Source organism: Sarcophilus harrisii, chromosome X (genome assembly GCF_902635505.1).
Source record: "Sarcophilus harrisii chromosome X, mSarHar1.11, whole genome shotgun sequence".
In the NCBI taxonomy this organism is placed as follows: Eukaryota; Metazoa; Chordata; class Mammalia; order Dasyuromorphia; family Dasyuridae; genus Sarcophilus; species Sarcophilus harrisii.
Genome location: NC_045432.1, coordinates 70,582,342 through 70,602,534, shown reverse-complemented (window position 1 = coordinate 70,602,534; position 20,193 = coordinate 70,582,342).

Below are 20,193 nucleotides of genomic sequence, written 5' to 3'. Positions count from 1 at the left end.
AAGTGTATAATGATCTCCTGGTTCTGCTCATTTCACTTAGCATCAGTTCATGTAAGTCTCTCCAAGCCTCTCTGTATTCATCCTGCTGGTCATTTCTTACAGAACAATAATATTCCATAACTTTCATATACCATAATTTATCCAACCATTCTCCAATTGATGGGCATCCATTCGATTTCCAGTTTCTAGCCACTACAGAAAGGATTGCCACAAACATTTTGGCACATATAGGTTCCTTTCCCTTTTTTAATATCTCTTTGGGATATAAGCCCAGTAGTAACACTGCTGTGTCAAAGGGTATACGCAGTTATCAACAGTTATTTTAAATGGAATTTCTCATTGTATCTCTTGCTGCTGAACTTTGGTGGTAATATATAAAAATTCTGACTATTTATGTGAATTTATTATGTATTCTGCAACTTTGCTAAAGTTATGAATTGTTCCTAATAATTTTTAGTTGATTCTCTATGGTTCTCTAAGCATACCAACAAATCATCTGCAAAGAGTGATAATTTTATTTCCTCATTACCTACTCTAATTCCTTTAATCTATTTTTCTTCGCTTATTGCCAAAGCTACCATTTCTATTACAATATTGAATAGTAATGGTGATAGTGGGCAACCTTGTTTCATTCCTGATCTTACTGGGAATGGTTTTAGTTTGTCCTATTACGTAAGATGCTTGCTGGTGGTTTTAAATAGATGCTACTTATCATTTTAAGAAAAACTCTGTTTATTCCTATACTCTGTAGAGTTTTTATTAGGAATAGGTGTTGGATTTTATCAAATGTTTTTTCTGTACCTATTGAGATAATCATATGTTTTTTGTTATTTTGGTTATTGATATTGTCAATTATGCTAATAGTTTTCCTAATATTGAACCAGCCCTACATTCTTGGTATATATCCTACTTGCTCATGGTGTATTATCCTGGGGATGATTTTCTGTAATCTCTTTGCAAATATTTTATTTAAGATTTTTGCATCAATATTCATTAGGGTAATTGGTCTATAATTTTCTTTCTCTGGTCTGATCCTACCTTGCTTAGGTCTCACCAACGTATCTGTGTCATAAAAGGAATTTGGTGGGGCTCCTTCTTTCCCTGTTTTTTCGAATAGTTTACATAGTATTGGATTTAATTTTTCTTTAAATGTTTGGTAGAATTCACATGTAAATCCATCTGCCTCTGAAGATTTTTTGTTACAGAGTTCATTAATACCTTGTTCCATTTCCTTTTCTAAAATGGGGCTATTTAAGTAATTTATTTCCTCTTCTGTTAATGTGGGCAATCTATATTTTTGTAGGTATTCCTCCATTTTACTTAGATTATCAAGTTTATTGACCTATAGTTGGGCAAAATAACTCCTAATTATTGCTCTAATTTCCTCTTTATTGGTGTAAAGTTCTCCCTTTTCATTTTTGAGACTAACAATTTGATTTTCTTTTTTCCTTTTTCTCATCAAATTATCTAAAAGTTTATCTATTTTGTTGGTTTTTTTCATAAAACCAATTCTTAATTTTCTTTATTAATTCAATAGTTTTCTTTCAGTTTTAGTAATCTCCCCTCTTATTTCAGAATTTCAGATTTCATATTTAATTCGGGGTTTTAATTTGCTCTTTTTCTAGCTTTTTTAGTTGCAAGAATAATTCATTGACCTTCTCTTTCTCTATTTTGTTCAAATAAGCATCTAGAGATATAAAATTTCTCCTAATAACCACTTTGGCTGCATCCCACAAATTTTAGCATGTTGTCTCATTATCGTCATTCTCTTGAATGAAATTATTGATTGTGTCTCTGATTTCTTGTTTTACCCATTCATTCTTTAGGATTAGATTATTTAGTTTCCAATCCGTTTTTGATTTATTTTCCCCTGGCCTTTTATTGCATGTAATTTTTATTGCATCATTATTTGAAAAAAATGCATTTACGATTTCTGCCTTTCTGCATTTGATTTTGAGGGTTTTATGCCATTATACATAGTCAATTTTTGTATAGGTTCCATGTTCTGACAAGAAAAAGGTATATATTCCTTTCTGTCTCAATTCAATTTTCTCCAAAAGGTCTATCCCTAACTTTTCTAGGATTTATTCTATGAAGATAAGGTGGAGGAAATAGGCATGTTTTAGTCTGGAGAAGAGAAAAGACCAAGAAAAAAGAAATGCTTGCTCTCTTCATGTACTTGAAGAACTAAAACGTGATAGATCGTCATAGAATAACCAGGAGCAATAGTTAGAAACTGAAAGATGCAAATCTAGGCTTGATATCATGAAAATCTAACAAGGAGAACTGACCCAAAGTGGAGTGGCCATTCTCGGGGAAGAGCTGGTGGGTTCCTCCTCATTGGAGGTCTTCAAGTTGAGGCTATCTTATAGTGGGAATTTCTTTGGTATAATGTTGGAAGATATGGCAGCTAGGATTCCTTAGAATTCCTAAATTCTACAATATAGCATCACATTGGGTTCTGTTTTTGTTTACTTGTTTCTTCCCTGTGTATATATGTGTGTATATGTATATATGCATGTATATGTTTTCCCTGCAAAGTTTTCCTTTTGAGAATATTTTTCCTTTTTCCCTTTAGTTCCCTTTAATTTAGCATAGGGGTCCTCAAACTACTGCCTGCGGGCCAGATGCAGCAGCCGAGGATTATTATCCCCCTCATCCAAGGCTATGAAGTTTATTTAAAGGCCCACAAAACAAAGTTTTTGTTTTTACTCTCTCGGCCCTCCAACTGTCTGAGGGACAGTGAACTGACCCCCTATTTAAAAAGTTTGAGGACCCTAGAAGTGACTTCTTTTGCTTTACCTGGCTCCTCTTGCTTTTTTTTTTATTTTTGAGGTGATGAAAGGGAGCTGAAAGACCTAACAAGCTAGCCTTCAGTCTCTGGATGTTCTTTTTGCTAGGCCTTTCGCTACCCAACTAGCTTCTTTAGAGGCATTTTCTAGCAGAACCTTGGAAAGATAGTCAGGGGCCGAGCAGATAGAGTTGAAGAGAATTCCCGATGATACATATCTACATGGCAATGACCCTTATATTTTCAGTACAGATGTTGAGATACTTCCGAATTGTGGAAGTTATTACTAAGTATATTTAGCGTCTTTTTTTAGACAATAAAAGCTTTGTTACTTTTAATATGAGCTGAGAAAAAATGCCTTAAATCTTGTGATCTGAAGTAATATCTCCTGTCCTAAAGGCAATGAAGCTTGGCAAGAGAAGGGACCTGGGGGGTGGGGAGTACATTCTGTAAAAATAGTTTATGGTGTTGGAATTTTGTTGCAATTTTGGTTCATATATTTTTATTAAGTGTAACCTTAATATGGAAATTAAATTATTATATAACAGAGAGCTGTGTTTTCATAAAATAAGGCTAGGTTTTATATCCTAAAAGACAAAAGAGATAAAGCAGCAAGGCGGCTCTGCATGTATTTGATGCCTGTGAAATGAGCTGTTGGATTGGCTATTACAGGCTAACAGGCAGCATTGTACCAGCCCCAGCCCCAGCCCGTTGGGCAGAGGACTTTCATTAGGAAGGACATTGTAACCCATACTAAATAAAAGCCATTTAAAGGCTTCCCAGTAAGGGCCGGGGGAGGGGGGGGGGGGCACCAAAACCAGCCTTCGGGAAGACCATATAGAATCTTGCATCTGTGTGTCCATAGAACAGCCTCCCCTTAATCTTCACTTGGCTTTGGTCTGACAGAGAAAAAAAAGACTCACTTACAAAATGTAACCATGCTTCCAATACAGAAAATAACACTGGGAACAGGAAGGAGGCAGGAAACATCCAGGTTGTAGGAGCTTCTGCTAAGGCTTTAATGAAGAGATAAACATTGGTAATAAACCCTTTCATTGTTCTTGTGAAGGCTTGGAGTTCACAGTCTAGTAGCCTTTAGATTTGGGGTTGGGTTTTCAGCTTCCTTAATTCCTTTTGCTTTTCTATGGCAAAGTCCTTTCCCGATTTATTCTCCCCCCCATACCCCCCAGTGAACCCTCCCTCTTAAATAAATAAATACTTAAATAAAACCAGCTAACAGCTGTGGAGTGTGACCACTAATGAAACACGCTTTTTTGTTTTCAATTTTTTTTGTTCTCTGCTTAACAAACAAGAAAAAAATAGCATTTCCACACAAACAATAGAACTGAAAAAGATGATTATATATGAATCCATGAGTTTTTTTATATATTGCTTTAAAAAAAAGTCATAGATTACATTCAGCATCTTACTTTGAAAGGTCTCCTGCTGTCTGGGTTTCTTTCTGAACTTCCTTCTGTTTTTTTCTGAACATTTTCTTTGAAATGCTTCAATGGCCATCTTTGCTTCCTTCCTTTCTTTCTTTTTCTTCCTTTTTTTTTTTTTTGATAACCCCATTACTAACCCCTTCCTCCATTTTTTTTAAAAAGAGAGAAACAAAGCTCTTAAATATGCATATTTACATAAAATCAGTCCACATCCTGGCCATGTCAGGAAAAGGGATATTATAAAACAGTCTACATCAATAGCTCCCCTTTATCTTCACCCTACACACACACACACACACACACACACACATGCCCCTATACCTCTCTCTTTCTGGTTTCATCATCTCTGTTCCAGAGCCAAGATTCTACATTACTCTTACATCATAATTCAGCTGCCTTTCACTATTGTTTACATTTGTATTATTGTGGTTATTGTGTTCATTGTTCCTTTGGTTCCATTATCTTCCCTCTGTCCATTCATTCAAAGCTTTTTCATGCATTTCTGAATTTCTTATATTTGTCAGCTCCATGATATCAGTTAGCATTTGTACCAAAAGATGTAGAAGAACTTCTTTCATTAGGTGGAAAAGAGGTCAAAAATTCCCTAATTTAGGGCCAAGGGATGAGAAGGGGAGCAGCAGGAGAGCTTTTGCTCAGAGTGGTCTCCCTGGTTCACATATTGTTTAATAGACCAGCCCAATCTCCAATTTATTGTAAATTTCAAATTTATGAAGTATCATTCAGTTCAACAGCAGTTGGTTAAGCACCTACTATGTGCCAGGATCAGGATACAAAAAAAAGGGGGGGGGAGTAATTCCAACCCTCAAGGGTTTTTACATTCTACTGTGGAGCAATAGTTACAGATATAAGAAATACAAAATGTATGTGAAGTTATTTTCAGGGCAACCATGGGGACTTAGAAAGGACTCCTATAGAGGTAGTGCATGAGCTTAAGGCACTTTTAAGGGCTGCTGCTGAGGAGAGAGAGATGTGGCCTTTGTGTAGATATGTGCCTCCATACAGCTGCCTACAGCTTGGGGCTCTTTTTCCATCCACTTCTTCCTTCCCTAGGTCACTGCCAGAGTCACAAACTGAGTCATTTCAGTTGTGGTCATATCTTCAGTAGCATTTCCCCTGTGCATGGAGCATGGTCTTTTGTGATCAAGACTTTTTGGTCAGAACTTGGCTGAGAATTTGTAAACGCCTTCACTGTGCTGTTTCTAGGTTATCTATTTTGTCATTATTTATTCAGTTATTGGACCCCCATAACACAGAAGCCATGGTGCCCAATGTAACTTTTCATGTTGCCTTCCTTTTCTGTGTAAGACATATATAGGAACAAAGCAAAAAAGGCAAGTGTTTGGGACAAAGAGACCCACCCGAATGGACTACCCAGAGATCACTCATAGAAAGCAGAATTATTTATTAGAATCTCGAGAAGCGGGCCCCATCCTGTGAGCCAAATTCACGGCAGTAGAGGGCCACTCCTTAAAAATGTTCACAGCTTTTATACATTTCAAACAAAGAACCCCCCAAATCCCACCCTCTATATGGTGTGATTGGTCACATAAGTCTCTATTCCCCTATTTGGTCAGTGGAATGCAGTAGATAAGGTGATGCCTAGGTTCTTGGGCCACATGTACTTTTTTTGGACAATGGAATATAGCCCAGGCCTTATCTAAAATCATATGACTCCAGAGAGGCCCAATCTGAGGTCTTAAGGCTTCAATTAATTTAGCTAACAGTCTCTGATGGATATGTGCTTAATCTGTAAGTTCTTCACCTTTTCCATACACAAGAAAGATAGACTTTTGAGAGGGACACAGAAGAGTAGGGAAATCAATTAAGGAGACTGGTGAGAAACTAATGTCAAGACAGGTCATTACATACAGTCTGAAGAAGCCCCTGAACCACTGATGTCTAAAGAAGACCTGGCCAATGTCACCCAGCAGCTTTGTTAGGGAACGGGTCCTAGAGGCCCAAGACTCCTCATTTCCTGCCCATTTCTAGGACCCTCACCTACCAGCTCTCAATGAGCAAGCACAGAACTCAGAGGAAAATCAAGATTTTCCTATAGTTCAATTCCCATTTCTACTTGGTCTCATCTCATTTAAGTCTGAAACTCTAAGGATGAAGCTACTGTCATCTGCTCCAAATGTGGAGACTGAAGGAATCCTTGGCCTCCAAAGGGAAGAGAAAGGTATTTGAATTCAACTGGGGCCTACAGCAGCAAAGGGCCACTATAAAAGGTCCACTTAAGGATAAGATAATCTAGTCTGTGCTCCTCCTGCTTGTCTCTGGGAATAGCTTGGCTTCTTAATATTTTTCAGTAATTCAGGCCCTCTCTTGTCAATGCCCCTATGAGGTCTTTGTTTACCCCCCTCAATGGCACTTTTGTTGTTAGGATCATTTGTAAAACACAGCATAATGTGAAGTACTTAGTAGGCACTATTCCCTTCTTTACCCTATGCCCCACGTAGTGGGAACTTAAAAATATCTTCTGAAATGGAACTGAACGTATATGGAACTCCTGGCGTAGGAAATCCAAGACCGATGCAGATCTCAATCTGTCTCTGCCTCAGGAGTCATATCCTCCAGATTGTTGATGTTTGTTCTTTATTCCTGAAGACAACCATAACGTGTCATGCAAATGAACTGGATTTGATTGAAGGAGGGCTGTGCAATGTCACCAGCCTCACTTTTCTCTCCAGAGATATCTGGATTTAGTGGCCAGACCTAGATTACTATGACTGGAGATGGCCCTGAATTCAGTGAGAGACTTTTTAAGCTAAGGTCTTTAACAGGTCTCTGACTGAGGCAGCATCCATTCAAAGGTTAAGGCTAGGTAAGAAATGAGGCAAAGAATGGCTTTTTTTTAACCTAGTGAACCCCCCCCCAAAAAAAAAATAATCAACTGGCTGAGGAAGACCTACATTCAAAAGGCTGGCAGACTGGAAGGAATGTTGCTTGGTCCTCTTTGGGATAGTCTCCTATTCACCAAATATACTCTAGATAGTCCAAGGCCAGGCAACTAGTAACTATCAGTGACTGAATTTGAAGCCAGGTCTTCCTGGTTCCAAGTCTGACACTCTGTCTACCTATGTTTAAAAAACAAAACAAGACAAGACAAAACAACAAATGTAAAAGCAGTTTCTTCACAAAAACAAGCGGGGCATAGTGTGAGATAAACAGTATTAGGAAAGTGATTAAAATTAATGAACTGAATTGAGCAAAACCATTATGAAAAAACATCTAATTTGTTTTTCAAGAGCAAATTTTGTCCTAGCATTTGTTTTGCCAGTATTCATTCCAAGTATCTAAAGATAAGAACTGAGATCTGCCCATTTTATAGATGAAAAGCAAAGAAAATCAGTATTGGCTTTCAAATTCCGGCCCTTAAGGCAAGGACAAAAGCCCAAACAAATCTCCGTGGCTTTTTTGTTTCTTCCAGTGCATGTCCCCATCCTCTGGAGCTCCATTTTTCTCTCTCCCAAGGTCTAACTGCCTTCTAACTCCATACTGTTGCTCCTTCTTCTGACTGCTCAGTTACTCCAGGAACCTCTGTTTTGCTCAGTCCTTTACTCTTCTCTGGCCCACTACTTATTATATTTTCAAAGTTCCATACCACAGGAAAGAAGATATCGATTGGGCCCTGGGCTAGATCTTATTTCCCTGAGTTAGAATGAGCTTTTTCCTATGTACTCTGGCCCCTATACTGCTGAGAGGGTATCCAACCCAGTAATCTTAGGAACCATTCTCTTCCTTAAGTCTCTTGCTAGCATGTCTCCATCTTCCTCATCTTCCTCTCCTCCTTTGTCCCTCTTCCCCATCTCCTTATCTACTAAGTGGAGTTCCCTAAGGAAAGCATGCTTTCTTAGAGTTTTGTATTATCTTTGTAATGGTATCTTATCCATTAAGAGAACCTTGATTAATCTGAACTTTCCTTCTCTCCCAGAGCCCAGTGCAGTATTCTGTACAAAGAGCTTCATAAATAGTTGTGTCCTGGCTACCTGCATTCAATCTCAGGATCTTCTGTCTGACTCCTTTCAAGGCCTTCTGTAGACCATCCCATTTCTTCCCTGTCTTGGCCTGTTTCCTATTGTCTATAATGGCCTTCCTCTGCCCCTCTTCCTCACCAGTCCCGACTATTCTCAGCCTAGGCCGTATCTCCTCTCTGAATGAGGAATTGAATCTATTGAGTTTTTTCCTCTTCTCCTCTAAAAATCACTTTGTTCTCAAGAGATATTTGGCAGCAAGAGATACGGCCGATGCCATAAACAGAAATGAAATGAAACTTAGAGAGACAGAGAAATCCACCCCACCTATGAGTCTCTGAGTGCTTTGTACATCGGGTGATTACATTTTCACCAACATTAACATATGACACCATGTTGAAATGATTTGTAAGCCTTTTAGGATTTTATAAACAGCTTAATCTCTCAATTCTACATGATGAAAAGCCAAATAATTATTTATTATGTCTCTCCACCACTGGCGTATGGAATTTTTTAAAGATTAATTTTAACTTTGAGGTTCTCTTAAGATTAGAGGAACAGCAATGGAAAATAAAGAAATCATAAAATCGTCTTTGTCTCCTTAGGCCCACTGCATCCTAAGCTGTGCCCAAGCATTTTATCATGGAGCTTCCTCTTATCCCAGTGCAAGAAGGACTTTCTTTTCATTGTCAACCTAAAACAGCCATCATCATTTCATTAAATCATGTTGAACTTCTGAGAATTGCAGAAAGGAGCCATAATATGCAATATTTGTTCTGCAAACTGACTGAATATTTATAATATTTAGTCTATACCATGCTATTTATTCTAAAAAATGACATATTTGTTTTTTGTTTTCTTAGTAGAGCATAAGGCAAATTATATTAATTAGGCTATTTACATGATTTCCTAACTTAGAGCAGTGAAACTTGCCGTCAGCTACCAAATAATTGGAATTACAATTGCTGGAGATATCACAAGTTTGTTAATTATATCAGGCTTCATCAGGCTCGGATAGGTTGCTAAGTGGTCTTTTTCCCCCTTCCCCCTTCCTTCTCCCTCTCCTTTCTCCCAGCTCCCCTCACCTTCACCTCTTTTCTGTTTGGTTTGTAACCTGCACCCTGTAGCCCCAATTGACAACACCCATCCACAATCACAGTCGGTGCCCAGTGAGAACATGATTTCCATTGGGATCTATTTTTCTATAGATGGGATGAATATAATTTGTCTTTAGCAAAGCTTCTTGAAGAAAAGAGGACTATAAGCTGATGTAAAACCCTGCCCTTACCCTCTCAACTAATGAAAATAAACAAATGGGAGAACATGAATTATGAGTCATGAGGTCGACATGAGCTGCTAGTAGAGGGTACTTCTCTAAACAGTGCCGGATATTGCCAAGTTTCAAATTCCTTCTTAAATTTACTTTCAAGGACAAGCACTTGGAAAATTTGCTTTCACAGGTATCATAAATTAGGATAAAAAAACACAACTCTAACATGAGGGTTAGATTGGGTTGTGATGTAAGTTCAGCTAGCATTGTCTAAGACATAAACTTAGAATGTGACTAAATGTAAAAACAAATGATAAAATATTGGTGGACATCATGACCGTGTATCTTTGGAGTGTCACTGACTTGCTTCTGCTGTTTGTAAATGACACGAAGCAGGGAATGATAGCATAATGTTTTGGATGTCATAGGATATGAGAAATGCTCGAGAGGTTAGATTTGCTAGATTGAAGCTCATTAAATGAGCTAAGTAAAAAGTCTTCCACAAACAGCTATGGGTTTTGGTGGTCTACAAGCTCAATATCAATACAGTGACACAGGAACCCCAAAACATGACTTTAGATTGAATAAAGATGGCACCCAGAGCAAAGAAACAGTGATGAGTCCCTTTGTGCTTTGGCTCCAATCACAGCTCCTCCAGAATGGGTGGTTCCTTTAGGAAGGCCATCTAGCAACTTGAAAGCAGCCATGTGAGAATAACAAGAATGGGAAGGAAATTGGAGACTAAATCAGAAGATCTATCGAAATAACTGGTGATGAAATATGAAGTTCTTCAGGTATTTTGAAGGGCTCACTTATGTAAAATGCATTAAAATTGTTCTACTTGGTCTCAAAAAAAGAACTGGGAGCCAGGAGTGAAGCAGCAGAGAGGTAGATTGTGGCTTGCTACAAGAAGCAGCTTCCTAACTGTGAGAGCTGTCTCAAGTGGAAGAAAATAGCTATCTAGGAAGAGTTGGGCGTGCTATCAGATTCTCATCAGGTTTCCCCTTAGAGTAAGCCTGCAGGCCAGCCTGGATAATTAAATTTCAGGTGTTTTGCAGAGGAGATTTCAGTTGAAACACAAGTCAGACTAGATGGCTGCTAAGGTTTCATCTAGCTCTGAGGTATATCAGTATTCTGGGAAAATAGATCTTGTGCTTGCTAATATCACTCAAGTACCTACAATGAGAAGCAGAAAAGTGGGGGGAAATTTTACTTCCAAGGGTTCTGCTAAAGGCTTTCAGTTCCAAAATATATAGAAAATGGACTCAAATTTATAAGAATCTAAGTCATTCTCCAATTGATGAATGGTCAAAGGGTACGAACAGACAATTTTCAGATGAAGAAATTAAAACCATTTCTAGTCATATGAAAAGGTGCCCTAAATCACTATTGATCAGAGAAACTCAAACTAAGACAACACACCTCTGAGATTGGCTAAGATGACAGAAAAAGATAACGATGAATGTTGGAGCGATTGTGGGGAAACTGGAGCACTAAAGCATTGCCGGTGGAGCTGTGAACTGATCCAACCATTCTGCAGAGCAATATTGAACTATGTCCAAATGGTTATCCAAGTGTGCATATTCTTTAATCCAGCAGGATCTCTCCTGGGCCTGTGACCCAAGAGATCATAAAAAAGGGAAAAAGACCCACATGTGCAAAATGTTTGTAGCAGCCCTTTGAGAATGACTGAATAAATTATGGTATATGAAATATACCATAATTATTATATGAATTATTATGTGAAATATGGAATATGACTGTCCTATAAAAATTGATTGGCAGCATGATTTCAGAGAGGCTTGGAGAGACTTACGTGAACTGATGCTAAGTGAAGTGAGCAGAACCAGGAGATCATTGCACATGGCAACAACAAGATTATACGCTGATTATTCCCGATGAACATGACTCTTTTCAACAGCGAAGTGAATCAGGCCAGTTCTAATAGTCTTGTGATGAAGAGAGCCATCTGTATCCAGAGAGAGAACTGTAGGAACTGAGTGAGGATCACAACCTAGTATTTTCACTTTCTTTGTTGTTGTTTGCTTGCTTGCTTTTTTCTCATTTTTTTCCTTTTTGATTTGATTTTTCTTGTGCAGCATGATAAATGTGGCTATGTATGCATATATATATATATATATATATATGGAAGAATTGCATGTGTTTAACATATATTGGATTTCTTGCTGCCGGGGGGGAGGGGGCAGGGGGAAGGGACCGAGAAAAATTTGGAACTCAAGGTTTTGGAAATGTGAATGTTGAAAACTGTCTTTGTATTTTAAAAAACCAAAAGCTATTATTATATAAAAAAGAAATACTTAGAAAGTAGTATTTCTTTTTTATATAATAATAGTCCAACGTGGGCTGCCATCATAGGGGAACGAAAGGAGATCTATGCAAAGAACAGCAACTTAGAACCTAACTAAATGTCCTAAGCAGAGATGGTATTTGATTCCAAAGGTAAGACAGATCTTAGAGTTGTTCACAAATGAATCAGGAAGGGGCAGCTAGGTAGTGCAGTGGTTAAATCATAAGCCCTGAAGTCAGGAGGACCTGAGTTCAAATCTTGTCTTAGACACTTAATACTTCCTAGTTGTGTGACCCTGGGCAAATCATTTAACCCCAGTTGCCTCAGCAAAAAAAAAAAAAAAAGAATCAGAAATAAACAGCTCCCTTTTGGGGAGTGCCTTTGCTTCTTCAAGCTACTGGAAACTTTTGTCTTAAATCAGTATTTTTTTGTGGTGAAGAAACTTGGATACAATGCCTAGAAATGGGTGGTGATGCTCCAGAAACAGAGTAGGCTGCAGAGTTGATACCAAATTCAGTATTACAGCTGGTAAATATGATGTGAGTATGGGCTGATTTCTCAAATTTGTCTTCCCCTCTTGCCTTTCCCCTTTCGTTTTTGGGCCCCCTTTTTTATTCTCTCCTGACACTACTAGATATTCTTGATTCCCGTGTTGCAGAGAAAACTGTCAAGCACTGCTTATTATGACTAACTTTCCTCGGCTAATAGGATTGGGCCCCAAATATTAACAGTCTGTTCGGTGACACTGCCGGTTGCTTTAAGAAGTATGGTAAAAATGGAGACTGGACAGTAGATATAATTCAACAGCTTCCTTGCAAATTCATCTAAGCTGTGTTCTCATATATGGCAAACTCTTCACCTTGGATGCCTTCAGAGAGAATAAAATCACACCAGCAAGATAAGCACACTCCCACAGGCCCAGGGCAAATCATCATTTTAATAAAAATTGGAAATATGACGAGGAGTCCTGGAAGTGGGCCTCAAAGCAGTCATGCTCACCATCATCAAATGCATCATTTCCCTGTCACTAGTAAGCCTGGTGCAAAGCAGCGATTCTGAGATTATCCAGCCTGTGGTACTCTGACTACCCAGCTCCAAAGGTGACCCCCCCTTCACCCAAAGGGAGGGATCCCCACCTAGCTGGGCTGCCTCCACCTTGCTCAGCAGATTTCCTCAGCAGTGATTTGATTTTAATTTCTAGAATCTGGGAGAAAATAAGTCACCAAACAGCTCCCCAAGTCTGTAACCAGCTGCAAATCATTTTCACAAGAGTGAGGCAAATTATTTTCCATTCTGTCTTATTAAAATATCCGTCGTATATTTGTCACATATATATGTTTAGTAACATAGTATGCCATGTAGATGATAGTAAGGCAGAAGAGAAAGAGGGGAAATTTGGAGTTAGGAAAATTTTCAAACCCTTGACATTGGACAATTCCATACGCGGGCTCTGTGACCCTGGATGAGTCACTTCACCCTGTTTGCCTCAGTTTCTTCATCTATAAAATGAGCTGGAGAAGAAAATGGCATAAGCCACTCCAGTATCTCTACTGAGAAAAGCCCACATGGTGCAGTCCCTCAGATGGTATGGCTAGCGGGGTGGGAGAGGAGAAGGAATCCCTCCTATCTGCTTCCTACCAAATGTTGTAGGCATAAGAGCCTCCTCCATAATTGTCTCCAATTCTAAAATTCAGAAAATCGTCCTGGATTCAGCCATTTAAAGCCCCAAGAGGTGTAGCTAACTTGACTCCTCGATTGTGCTTCTCCCCTCTTGATTCAATCAAAGTAGCATTCGTGCCTTCTACTTTAGAGGAACATGTATATCATTATGTATGGATGTATCATATATGTATGTATGCAGATATAGATGTATATATGCAGACATTGAAATATGCTTAACTATGCATGTATATATACAACATGCATGATTATATACATGTATCAAATATTCTCATGTAATAGAAGGTAGACGTGAGTGCCCTTATCCAACCCAGTTGATATCATCCCCAAAAGCCCACCCTGTAAGCACAGATTATTAATTGGACATTAAATTGACCATAAAGTCAAGGAATAGACTAGAAAATGGGCCATGAGAAAGGCAGGGAGGAAGTGTGTGCCCCAGAGCCAAAAGCGGCAAAGCTTTTCCCTGGAGCCCGGGCTCGCTGTCTCCAAATTGCGTGGTCTCTGCATCGATCCTGTGGTATAGTGAGGCAGAAAGCAGTTTGCTAGATCCCCGCCTTCATTTCTGACAGACGTTTATTTCTCATGCGGATGCAAAGATTGCTGGAATTGGGGAATCAAAAGCTTGTAAATAACAGTGTTTGTTCCCACCTGTCTATATTGTAATTATCGGGATAATAGAAAATAACATTCCCATGTGCCTTCTTTTCTGTCCTTCAGCACCAGTCTCCCCAGGAATCAGCTATATTAATGAGTCCAAATTACTAGCCCATCTAGTTTCTTATTCTTGCAAAAATGAATTTAAACAAATAGCCAAAAATAGTTTCCACTAATGATATTTTACAGAGCCACACCGTAGATCATTTTTGAGCACTCTGAACAGAGCTATGTTCCAGGATGTGCTAAATAAATATTAATTGATGTTGACGTGAAAGTTGAATTCTGTAACTTGTCAAATTATCCCACTTCTTTATCCTGTGTTTTCCTCTGCTCCATCCTGATTACAACCCACTGATCACAAACCTTTCCTCTTCCTCCTGCCTAGAAAGTGACATTTTAAAAAGCAGTTAATCTCATTGGAGTTGTTTGGCCAATCTACTGTCAAGACAGTCCTCTCATGCATACCCCTCCCGTTCTCATCCATCTCCCCCAAAAGACACTGCAGCATTTGCTTTGGGCGACAAGGCATTTTTCTTGGGAAGGTTGAATCACCTTAATTAGCCTGCAGAATTAATGTTAATGCAAAGCTGGAGGCCCTCCTGAGCAAAAGTGGCCATTGTTACTTGGGAGGCTTAACAGGCATTAGCAGGAACTTAGTGCATCCTATTATATCCACTCTCTCTGCTCTCTCCTTCACTCTCATGATTATAAATCTACTACTTGAGGGCAAGCAGCATGGCTCTGGGAAAGTGGGAGGGCTCCATCAGGGCCCTGGATAGACGAAAGTGCCATTGGCTCTGGAGTACAACTTCGGATTTTAGGATTCGTTTGAAGAGTCATCTGAAAACTTAGGGGGGCATAACTCCATTCTATTAATATGTTAAGTGACCTTGCTGCTGACCTTATTAAGATCTTTGTCATAAGCAAAGTGCAAGACTACAAGAATGGGATGCTTGCAGTTGTTGATTTTATCTTTGATATTATTTTAATTGTTTTCCCCATTTGCACATCAAGACAATTGTATACATTCATTTTTATGAGATTTTGAGTTTTTTTCTCCCTTCCTCTCCTCTCCCTTCCTAAAAGGCTATGCAGTCTGACATAGGTTATGCATGTGCTATCATATAAAACATATTAACATATTAGTCACAGTTGTGAAAGAAGACAGATCAAAAGGGACAAGAACTTGAAAAAGAATAAAATTAAGTGAAAAAAAGAATAATATCAGTAAAGAACTGAATCTTTGGTAAAGAATCTAGATGTGGATAACATTTCCCTTCATGTGTAAGTCCCTTGTTCTTGTGTTGGACCATTGTATTGCTGAGAAGAGCAGAGTCATTCACAGTTAGATCATCACACAGTGTTGCTGATACTGTATACAGTATTTTCCTGGTTCTCTTCTCGCTTTGCAACAGTTCAGTCCAGGTTTTTCTGAAATCTGCCTGTTTATCATTTCTTATTGCGCAGTAATATTCCATTACATTCCTATATCATTACTTTTTGTTAATTACTCTCCAACTGATAAGCATTCCATCATTTTCTAATATTTTGCCACCATGAAAAGGAGCACTGGTATTATTTTTGCACACGCACATCGTTTTTTCTTTTTGTTGATCTCTCTGGGACAAAGAGTAGTATTATTGTTAGTTCATAGTATTGAACCTTCCTCTCATTAGCACTGGCACAAAGAGGGAATAATATACACAATCGATTGAATAAAGAAATTCATCTTATCTGACAGGAAAGTAGGAAGAGAGGAGATTAAGTAAAGGTGAGGGAGTAGGGGGAAATGATAGAAAAGAGGGTAGATAGGGGAGGTGGTGGACAGAATCAAAACTCTGTCAAGGAAAGAAGACATGAAAGGAGAAAGAGAACAAACAGGAAGGAGTAGTAGTAGTAGTAGTATTGCTGCTGACCTTAGTAGTAGTATTGTTAGTTCAAAGGGTATGCACGGTTTGATAGCCCTTTGGGCGTAGTTGCAAATTGCTCTCCCGAATGGTTGGACTGGTTCATAACTCTACCAACAATGCATAAGTGTCACAATTTTCCCACATCTTACATTTCTTTTTCCTTTTTTTTTTTTCATATTACCTGATAGGTGTGAGGTAGTGCCTTGGAGTTGCTTTTATTTGCATTTCTCTAACCAGAAGTAATTTAGAATATTCACATAGATAGTTTTGATTTCTTCTTCTGAAAACTGCCTGTTCATATCCTTTAATCATTTATCAAATGGGGAATGGCTTGTATTCTTATGAAATTGACTCTATATATTTGAGATGTGAGGCCTTTATCAGAGACACATGCTGTAAAGATAATTTCCCAGATTTCTGCTTTTCTTCTAATCTTGGTTGCATTGGTCTTGTTTGTGCAAAAGCTGTTTAATTTAATGTAATCAAAATTTTCTATTTTGTAATGCTCTTTCTTATTTTGTAACGAATCTATAATTCATTTAAGTTCTTTAAAAACTTAAGAATTTGGCTATATAGTAGCCATATACCAAATGTTTGGTATATTTCTTAATTTGTTTATAGTACCTTTTAGCAAGATGTTGTTTCCTTCCTTATTTCTTTTAATTAGGTCGATTTTCATTTTTGTTTTGTCTAAAATCAGGATTGCTGCTCCTGCTTTTTTTTTTTAACTTCACCTGAAGTATAATAGATTCTACTCCAGCTTCTTACCTTTACTCTGTGTGTGTCTCTCTGTTTCAAGTGGGTTTCTTATAAAGAATCTATTGTAAGATTCTGGTTTTTACTATCCATTTCTGTTTTGTGGGAGATTTCATCCCATTCACATTCATACTTATGGTTAGTAACTGTGTTCTTTCCCTCCATCCTGTCTTTCTTCCTGTTTGTTCTCTTTCTCCTTTCATGACTTCTTTCCTTGACAGAGTTTTGATTCTGTCCACCACCTCCCCTATCTACCCTCTTTTCTATCATTTTCCCCTACTCCCTCACCTTTACTTAATCTCCTCTCCTCCTACTTTCCAGTCAGATAAGATGAATTTCTGAATTTCTTTATTCAATCGATTGTGTATATTATTCCGTCTTTGCGCCAGTGCTAATGAGAGCAAGGTTCAAGCAATGTCCATCACCTACCCTCCGGTCTTCCCCTCCACTGCAGTAGATTTTTTATGCCTCTTCATAATTTATCCCATTTTTCCTCTCCATTCTTTCTGTACCATTCTTAATTATTTTTATGCTATTCTGTCAAATTTACCTTATGCCCATGCCCAGTATCTATGTGTATTTCTTCTACCTCTACTTTTAATGGTTCAATTTTTAAGTATTACAAGCATTAGCTTCCCATTTAGGATGTAAGCAGTTCACTTCCATTGAAACCTTTTTTTGTTTTTTTCTTTTCTCTTTTTCCCTTTTTAGACTCCTCTTGCATCTTGATAGTGGAGATCATGTTTTTTTCTTCAATTCTGGGCTTTTCCTTATGAAAGCTTGGAATCCTATTTCATTTAGCAACCATTTTTCCCTTGAAAAATTAATTTCCCTGAACAGGTGATTGGTTTTTTGTTTTTTTTTGTAGTCCTAGCTCCTTTGCTTTGCGAAACACCATGTTCTGTGCCATGTGATTGTTTAATGTTGCAGCTGTTCCTGTCTAATCCTGATTGTGACTCTCTGGTATTTCAGTTTTTTTGTGATCACTTGCAGTATTTCTTCTTTGACCCGATAGTTCTACAATTTGGCTATAATGTTCCTTGAACTTTCTATTTTGGAATCTTTTTCCCGAGGTGATTGGTAAATTCTTTCAATGCCTCTTTTGCCCTCTGGTTCCAGGATATTGATGCAGTTTTTTTCCCTTGATAATTTCTTAAAAGAGGCTATCCAAGTCTTTCTTTTGATTGTGACTTTGATTGTGATAGTACAATGATTCTGACATTATCACTCCTACATCTGTTTTTAGGTCAGTTGTTTTTTCGGTGAAGTATGTTACATTTTCTTCTATTTTGTTTTCATTCTTTTGAATGTATTTGATTCTTAATGATGTCTTGTCAGGTCATTAGCTTCCACTTGTTCAGTTCTAACTTTTAAGGAGTTGTTTTTCTCCAGTTAGATTTTATACTTCCTTTTCCATTTGGCCAATTCCAGTTGTACTGGGATTTTCAATTGTACTGTTTAATTTTTTTGAAATCTCTATTTCCATTTGACCAATTCTCCTTTTTAAGTAGTTGTTTTCTTTTTCTAAGCTTTTTCTAAGCTCATTTTTATAATTTCCTTGCATCACTCTTCATTCTTTTCCCAATTTTTTTCTACCTCACATAGGATTTTTAGCTCCTTTTTGTTTTTTTTTTTTTTTCATGAGTTCTTACTGGGCTTGAAACCACTTCTCATTGTTCTTTGAACTTTTGACCACAAGTATTTTAATATTGTTGTCTTCTGAGTTTGTATCTTGGTCTTCCCTATCACCATAATAACTTTATACAGTCAGATTGTTTTGTTGTTGTTGTTGTAGTTATTTGGTTTTGTTTCCTCGTCTTTTTGACCTTTTTCCTTCTCTTCAAATTTGAGCTTTGCTCCCAGGATGGAAGGAATACTATCTCAGGCTTCTTGTGCCAGTAGCTGCAGGTGGTAGCTGTTTACCTGGTGATACAGTGATGTTGCCCTGAGCCCTCATGTCTGGTGCTGTGCTGAAGTGTTGGGGTGTGGAGTGGCTGTTGCTGTTGAAGGCCGAAGGGGTTTGGCAACTTATGTGGTGCTCTGCTGAAGTTCCCCTTCTCCCTTCTTGTGGAATTCTGACATGACATTCTATAAGGACCACCATGAGTACTACTGCTACCTCTACTTCTAAGCTTTCATCAGTCCTTCTAATACTAATAATGGCTGGCATGGATATAACAACATAAAGTTTGCAAATCATTATGTTCGTAATATTTCATTTGAGCTTTAAATCTTTATCAGCTAAGTAGTGGAAGTCTTATACTTATGTGACAGAGGAAGAAGCTGGGACTCAGAGGGGTTCAGTGACTTACCTGGTACCTCACTGATAGAATACATATTTTAAAAAGGGATCTGGCCATAAAACAGGTCTTTCCATATGCAAATCCACTTCTCTCTTTCTTTTTGTGTAAATATGGCACCTCTCTAAGGCACTTACATATGTTATTTTGTGCATTTGTTCTGTCCTGCTCTTTGATGATTTAAAAGCATAAGCAGAGTCTTACCTAATTTTTTTCACTGTCAGTGGTGTCATGGTCAAGATCTCACTCTCTTTTAGCCATCTTATTTGATCTGTTGCCTAGTCCTGATCTTTGTCATTTCTTGATATTTTTTAAATCCTTTGCAATACTCTCTTCTTTCCTCTGAGGCCACCACTCTGGTGTAAGCCCTGATTATTTTAGTCAGTAGCCTGCTGATTGATCTTTCTGCCCCAAATCTTATCACGCTTCAGTCCACTCAGTTTTCAAATTGATCTTTCTAAAATACAGGTCTAACCACACCTTTACCCTAGTCCATTGACTCCTTATTGCCTTCAAGTACAAGTATGAAATATTCTGCTATTTATTGTTAACAGTTTATTTTGTAACGTGTAACATTACTGAAACTGTTAATTGTCTCAATGAGGTTTTCAGAGAGTTTCTGAGAGAGCTAAGGTAAGTCAATGCCTTTTCTCTGCCATCTTGCATCTGCCTCCTCTGATTCTTTAATTTTTTTTTTAACTCCTATAAATTCATCAGGACCAGTACTTTCCCCTTCTCCCTTTTGGTAGTTACTTTAGAGTTAATCTAAGTCTTTTTCTTATTTGGAACTATTTGAGATCTCTATTTGGTGTTCTGAGTTGAGGTATTGTATAGATTTTAAAGTATTATTCCATTTGTCATTTACGGGCTAGCCCATCATCCTTAAATTGTCTCTATTCGTTGTGTCTTTAAGAAATATATTATTTGCTTGTTTAACTATTGTGTGGAAAGGTGAAGAACTTACAGATTAAGCACATATTGATCAGAGACTGTTAGCTAAAGTAGATCAGGCCTATAGGCCCCAGTCACGTGATTTTAGATGAGACCTGGACTGTATTCCATTGTCCAAAGAAGGAAT